Source organism: Elaeis guineensis, chromosome 9 (genome assembly GCF_000442705.2).
Source record: "Elaeis guineensis isolate ETL-2024a chromosome 9, EG11, whole genome shotgun sequence".
Lineage (NCBI taxonomy): Eukaryota > Viridiplantae > Streptophyta > Magnoliopsida > Arecales > Arecaceae > Elaeis > Elaeis guineensis.
Window position 1 is genome coordinate 1443536 of NC_026001.2, and position 6882 is coordinate 1450417.

At 44.1% G+C, this 6882-nt stretch overlaps 1 long non-coding RNA gene across 2 annotated transcripts; it reads right to left on the reverse strand.

Moving 5' to 3' along the window:
• Positions 1-1600: 1600 nt before the first annotated feature.
• LOC140851786 (uncharacterized) lies at positions 1601-6600 on the reverse strand. Of its 2 annotated transcripts, none has more exons than XR_012134539.1 (3): positions 5172-6600; positions 2121-5024; positions 1601-2015 (listed from the first exon to the last, which is right to left on the reverse strand). It is a non-coding gene; the product is annotated as an uncharacterized lncRNA (long non-coding RNA). The 2 variants fall into 2 exon arrangements; XR_012134540.1 differs by lacking the exon at positions 5172-6600 and having other exon boundaries at positions 1602-2015; positions 2121-4531; positions 4635-4918.
• Between the last annotated feature and the right edge of the window lie 282 nt (positions 6601-6882).

A 6882-nucleotide genomic window follows, 5' to 3' on the forward strand; every position in this document is an offset into this window, starting at 1 on the left:
GACCTCATCAGAAGTCATCTGGATGTCGATTTCATCGGAAGGCTAAGGCCGACCTCATCAGAAGTCATTCGGAGGCCGACTTCATTAGGAAGCTGAGGCCGACCTCATCAGAAGTCATCTGGAGGCCGACTTTATTGAGAGATCGAGTCCGACTTCATCAGGAGGCTGAGGCTGACCTTATTAGAAGTCATCCAGAGGCCAACTTCATCAAGAGGCCGACTTCATCAGGAGGCCGAGGCTGACTTCATCAGAAGTCATCTGGAGGCCGACTTCATCATGAGACCAAAGCCAACTTCATCAAAAGGCTGAGGTCGATCTCATCAGAAGTCATCCGAAGACCGACTTCATTGAGAGGTTGAGGCCGACTTCATCAGGAGGTCGAGGCCCACCTCATCAGAAGTCATCCAAAGGCTGACTTCATCAGGAGGCTGAGGCCGACTTCATTAGGAGGCCGACGTCGACCTCATCAGAAGTCATCCAGAGGCCAACTTCATCAGGAGGCTGAGGCCGACTTCATCAGAAGTCATTCGGAGGCTGACTTCATCGAGAGATGGAGGGTGACTTCATTAGGAGGCCGAGGCCGAACTCATCAGAAATCATTCGGAGGTCGATCTCATCAAGAGGCTGAGGCCAACCTCATCAAAATTCATCCGGAGGCTGACTTCATCAGGAGATTGATGCTGACTTCATTAAGAGGTTGAGGCTGACCTCATCAGAAGTCATTCGGAGGTCGACTTCATCAGGAGGCCGAGGCCGACTTCATTAGGAGGCTGAGGCCGATCTCATCAAAAATCATCCAGAGGTCGATTTCATCGAGAGGCCGAGGCCAACTTCATCAGGAGGTCGAGGCGAACCTCATTAGAAGTCATCCAGAGGCCGATCTTATAAGGAGGTTAACCTCATGAGGAGGCCAATATCATCTCAAAGAGGTCAACCTCATGAAGTCATCCGAAGGTTGATCTCATAAGGAGGCTGACCTCATGAAGTCATCCGAAGGTCGATCTCACTAGGAGGCCGACCTCATAAAGTCATCTGGAGGCCGACCTTGCGAGGAGGCTGACATCATCACAAGGAGGCCAACCTCACGAAGTCATCTGGAGGTTGACTTCATCTGGAGGTCAAGGTCGATTTCATTAAGAGGCTGAGGCCGATCTTATTAAAAGTCATTCGAAGTCAACTTTATCGAAAGATCGAGGCCGACTTCATTGGGAGATCGAGATCGACCTCATCAAAAGTCATCTGGAGGCCGACTTCATCGGAAGACTGAGGTCGACTTCATCGGAAGGCCGAGGCCGACCTTATCGGAAGTCATTCAGAGGCCGACTTCATCAGGAGGTCGAGGTCGACTTCATCAAAAGTCATCAGGAGGCCAACTTCATCAGAAAGTTGAGGCCGACCTCATCAAAAGACATTCGAAGGCCAACTTCATTGAGAGGCTAAGATTAACTTCATCAGGAGGCCGAGGTGGACCTCATCAGAAGTCATTCGGAGGCCAAGATCGACCTCATCAGAAGGCCGACTTCTTTCTCGATGCCTTACTGACTATTCAAATTGACGACTAGATTGTACCACTCAATGGGCTCGTTCAACCGACTTCCTAACATGGGCATCGGTCGAATGATCGAACGACAACTTCGTTCCAGACTAGCTCACGCCCGCCGTTAACGTTGGTGGTTCGGTCTACCACCATAGCCAACCCCAAGACGGCGAGGATCGCCTCCGTAGCAGGCACCGACGTTGCCGCCTCCAGTTGCGCCACCACGGTAGACCGCGCCGATGTTGCCGTGACCGCCTCCCGCGCTGGGATCGTAGAATGCGCCAAGGTTGTTGCTGCCCCAGACATCATAGCCATCATAGGTCGCGCCCTTGTTGTGGCCGCCTGATGCACCGTTCCCGTAGGCGGCGCCGGTGTTGTACCCACCTCTGAAGCCTTGCGAAAAGCTCGCACCGGTGTTGCAGCTGCCACCCCCACGGTCATATATGGCGCCGATGTTGTCCATCCAGTACGTATCCGTCTGTCGACAAAGAACAAATGCACAAGTTAGGAATATTAATTAATTTGCAGCTCAAAGTCTAGCTCGATCTTATCGTCAAAGAGACAGACGCGTGGACGGGCTAACCATGAGGTTGCAGGAAGTTGTGTATCTCCGAGTGGAGGAAAGGAATGCCAGTGAGGTTGCACCCGGGTTTTGGGTCTAAATTTATACACGCTTGGGATCTCGGCTGAGATATTTTCGAGAGTAATTAGCATGTGTTAATTAGAGCTCCTTCTCATTATCGAATATTACCCGACGTTCATGTCTGTCATCTTATGTTCCTTTTCTTTCAAAGATTTGTTTTGTTCGAGAGTAATTAGCATGTGTTAATTAGATCTTGTTTGGATCTCTCTACAGTTTATCAGCCTGACGCAGGCCGGTGGAAAGTGCCGACGAGAGGAGGACCAGGAATAAAGGCGTGATCCGTTGGAAAGACCTAAATCCGGAAACCATCGTTCCCAAGGCTGAGGGGCAAGGTTTCAAGTGCTAGACTGTAACGAAAAAAATAAATGGTTTCAAGTGGAATCGATTATTAAATAAATATATAAAAAAATATAAAAAATTATTGGGATTGTCTGATGCCGTATTTTATTTTATTTTTTATCAACTAACATATAAATTATCATAAAAAAAAATTATTGTGCATATAAACAGAATGAAAGTAACAAAAGATGCATAGCATGTGCGAGCTAACATTAAAATGACGAGGCCCACGTATAATATGGGAAGCTATGGATCGTATAAATATAATTAATATATATAAATAAATTCAGAAGGGGCCAACCTCCCTCTTCATCAAAAATGACGAAGGGCATGGTTTAGGTTTCCTTTCCGGATAGGAAGCCAGTCGGATGTGCAAATGGGAAAAGTCTAAGCGGAATATGGCGCAAGACGGAAAGAAAAAAAAAGTGAGAATGCTGATTCTTTATTTTTTTATCAATTGATGCGGAAAAGAAAATCTCATCTTGATTGAAGCCATTGTATTAGATGCCTCAGTTAGCCGATCTTTAGTCTTACCAATCTGAGGTATCTTCGTGATTGATCCAAACCGATATTTTAGAAAAGTTTGATACTTGATTTTGTTGCCCAATTTATGTCAGCTGGAAAAATTCTAGAATTCTGCGAGCAAATAAGAAAAAAGATAATGACATACCTTTCTAGGTAAAGTAGGAAATAATAAGTGTATCTCACTTAATAAGGAAAGATTACCAATATGATTTTCCTTCCTTCTCATAGCCTAAAATCCCTATTCGGAAAAGGTCCTCTACTTTGCAGTCTAAGAAAGACTCTACTCGGGCCAATTATCACGCCAATCTGCACCTCGGCATTTAGAAGTTTACACTGTCCGAGATGCCAACACGGATCGAAGGCTCCAAAAGATAAATCAGTGAATTGAAGCCCTACGCAACGAGGCCCCTACTCAAGATGGTGAGTTCAGCTTCAACACCGACCCACCATTTAACATGAAGATTATGTAGGAACCGATCCCCACTTACTTCAAAATGTTGCAGCTAGAATCCTATGATGGTTCAATTGACCTTATAGGTCATCTCGAAAGCTTCAAAGTCTTGATACTCTTGCATGGTGCCATAGACAGAATACTGTGCTGAGATTTTTCTTCTACTTTATGAAAAGCAGCTCGATACTGGTATTCTAGTTTGAAGCCAAATCCCATCTACACCATTGAGCAACTCAGTCGATCTTTCACCGCTCACTTCGTCAGCCGTAGGAGACAAAATCGAGGATCGAACTTCTTAGTGAACATCAAACAGTGGGAAGGAGGCTCCTTTGAGCCTACATGAGCCGTTTTAATGCAACCATTCTTGAGATACATGACCTTGGTCAATCAGTTGCAATGTTTGCACTGAAGGATGGGCTCCAGAAGTGTTAGTTTCTCTTCTCGCTTCAGAAGAGATATCAAAGGACTTCGCTGAGATGCTAGTCTCGGTGAAAAAATATACCAACATTGAAGAGGCTCACAAGCTGCATGGCACTCTAATTGAGGTCAAAGTCGAAGAAAGAAGGGAAGAGCACAAAGCTAGGAGGGCTTACCGAGGTGAGAGGATCATTGGACTTCTTGACCATCTAGGACTCCCCTTAGGATCAATGATCCAGAACCCCATCTCAAAATCGATGGCAATGGGCTTCTCCCAGAGGTCGGCAAAACATGTCACCGCCAAGAAGGTTCACCAACTTTACTCTTCTGAATGCCTTTAAGGTGCAGATATTGATGGAGATAAAAGAACAGCTATTAAGAGCAAGGAGGATGTGAGCCCTACTGACCTGATGTGACCCAAACAAATATTGCCTATATCATTGGGATCACAATCATGACATCGAGGAACGTATCCAACTACAAGATAAAATTGAAGAGTTCATTCGGCATGGGTGACTAGATAGGTTCTTGAAGCATCAAAAAGGACAACATGAAGCTCCATCCAAGTTACCTCCTTCGACTGAACCATCTTAGTAAGAAGAAACTATGGAGAATTGACCTGCCATTAGAATCATAAACATCGTCATTGGGGGACAGGTCGGTGGCACAGTGGGAAGATTGGTAGTTCCAATTAAGAAGCAAAAAACTGAGGAAGTAATTACATTCTCCAAGGAGGATGCTCTAGGAGTTCAGTGTTCGCATAGTGGAGAGCTTCTGCTTCAACAATAACTCCTTCAACATGCAGCGAAACTTTATATTCGATCAAGATTTTATAGCATCAAAATTCTTCATCCCCTAATATTGGAGCTCGAAGGACTGATTTTCTAGGTCGGTTCAAGAGATAAATCCTCAGCCCTCAACTGAAGAACAAGAAACAAAAATGAATCTCTCCTTCCAGTTATGGATGGAGGAAGGAGTACCTTAGACAAAAGGAGGAACTCTTCTCCAAGAAGAGATGTATTACCAATCACTTGCATTGGGTGCCTTTTGATGGTGAAGCATGTCCTAAATAGGGCCATGATTTCGCTAAACTTCAGCCAAGAAACAAATAGCTATAAAGTCACAAATAAAATCCTATGAGTTTGGTGGTACCGAACTCAATGACATATCAAGAAAATGAAAAATTAGTTATATAAAAAAAGGATGAAGAGGAAGCCTATGCCCAAAATGGAAGGACTCCTCATAAAGTCTGAACTGACCTGAACGAGGGTCGCAAATCTGACCACTTGACCTTAGGGCTTCCAGTATGTACTCAAGCAAGATCTGAAACTAAGCCTGAAATAGTTCTAGGTTGTCTGCACCCAACACACTGAAAATGTCAAGATACAAAGACCTCCTCTTTGGCCCTATATCCGACGTCAACATTGTATCCTGAAGAAGAAGAGACGGAGGACTAGCTCCCCACCGAGCTCCCTGACTCACCTATCCCAAAATAAAAAGAAAAAGGGGGAGAAGAGATAGAAAGAGAGAAGGTAGAAACAAAGAAGAAAAAATCAAAGTTAAAGAAAGAAGAAGAGAATTAGAAGACTAGCAAATGATGCTGGACCCAACCTGAGACTACTAGAGCCGGGAAAGATTGCTGGAGAATTGCCAAAGAAAATGTCAAATCTTTGCCTGAAGTCGCACCACCTCAGAGCGCAAGAATAATAAAGTGGTAAAGGTGAATATGAGAGGAAAATGACAGTTATTTTTAGAAACTCCAGACGGCTCAAATAAAATGTCGGTTCAACCAGGCCTGCTGGATGGCCACCACTTGGTATCATCCGGTTGGCTGAACCGACCTCCCTTAGATGGCTTATTTATGAAGCCCTTAGACAGCATAGATGGGGTGCCGGTTTAGCTAGCTTCGCTGGATGACTGACATCTGGTGCTTTTTGATGCGTTAAGCCAATCTCCTACTGATAGACCATCAAACAATGCAATGCTTCATCTGGTGTGAAATAGGGGCATGATGTTTCATCTGAAGGAGCAAGGGGGTGACACGTGACATCTCTTATAGGATTGAGAGAATTGATCTGATATACTCCCTTCATCCGACCTAATTCTAGCTTGAACTCGAGAGTAAGGACATATGCTACAAGGAAAAAATCTTACCTCAATTAAAGCCGACATGCTACATGCATAGGTTGGCTGATCTTTAAGTCCTGACCGACTTGAGGTATCTTTGTGACCAACCCAAGTAGATATTTCAGAAAAGTTTTATACTTCATGTTGTTGCTCGATTTACGCCAGTTGAAAAAATCCTAAAATTTGCATGACAGGCTACCAAAAGCAGATAAGGAAGAAGATAACAATGTACCTCTCTAGATAAAGCAAAAAATAACAAATATATCTCGCCTAATAAGGCAAGACTAGCAACTTGATTCTTCTTCCATCTCATGACACTTCCACCTTCGCCTATAAATAGAGTGCCAAAGGAGACCCTCAAGATATGCAATCACTTTTCTCCTAATACTTGCTCTTTCCCTCTATTTCTTAATTTTCTGATTTGAATATCGGAGGATCTCTATTGAAGCCAACTACGGTCAGAAACTTATTTTGTAAGTCAAGCCATCGCTATACGGCACTAGCCACATCCCTTCTTTGATCGATCTGGCCTTAGCCAGAAGACTAGTGGCCACATCAACTAATCCGTGAATTGTTGTGAGGAAATTATTGTGTACATAAACAAAATGACTATAATAAAAGATACATAGCATGTATGAGCTAAACATCAAAATGATGAGGCCCACGTATAACGTGGGAAGCTATGGATCATATGAACATAATTAGTATATATAAATAAGTCCAGATGGGGCCACCCTCCCTCTTCATCAAAAATGACAAAGGACATGGTCTTAGGTTTCCTTCCGGAAAGGAAGCCAGTTGGACAAGCAAATGGGAAAAGTCTACGAGCAGAATATGGCACAG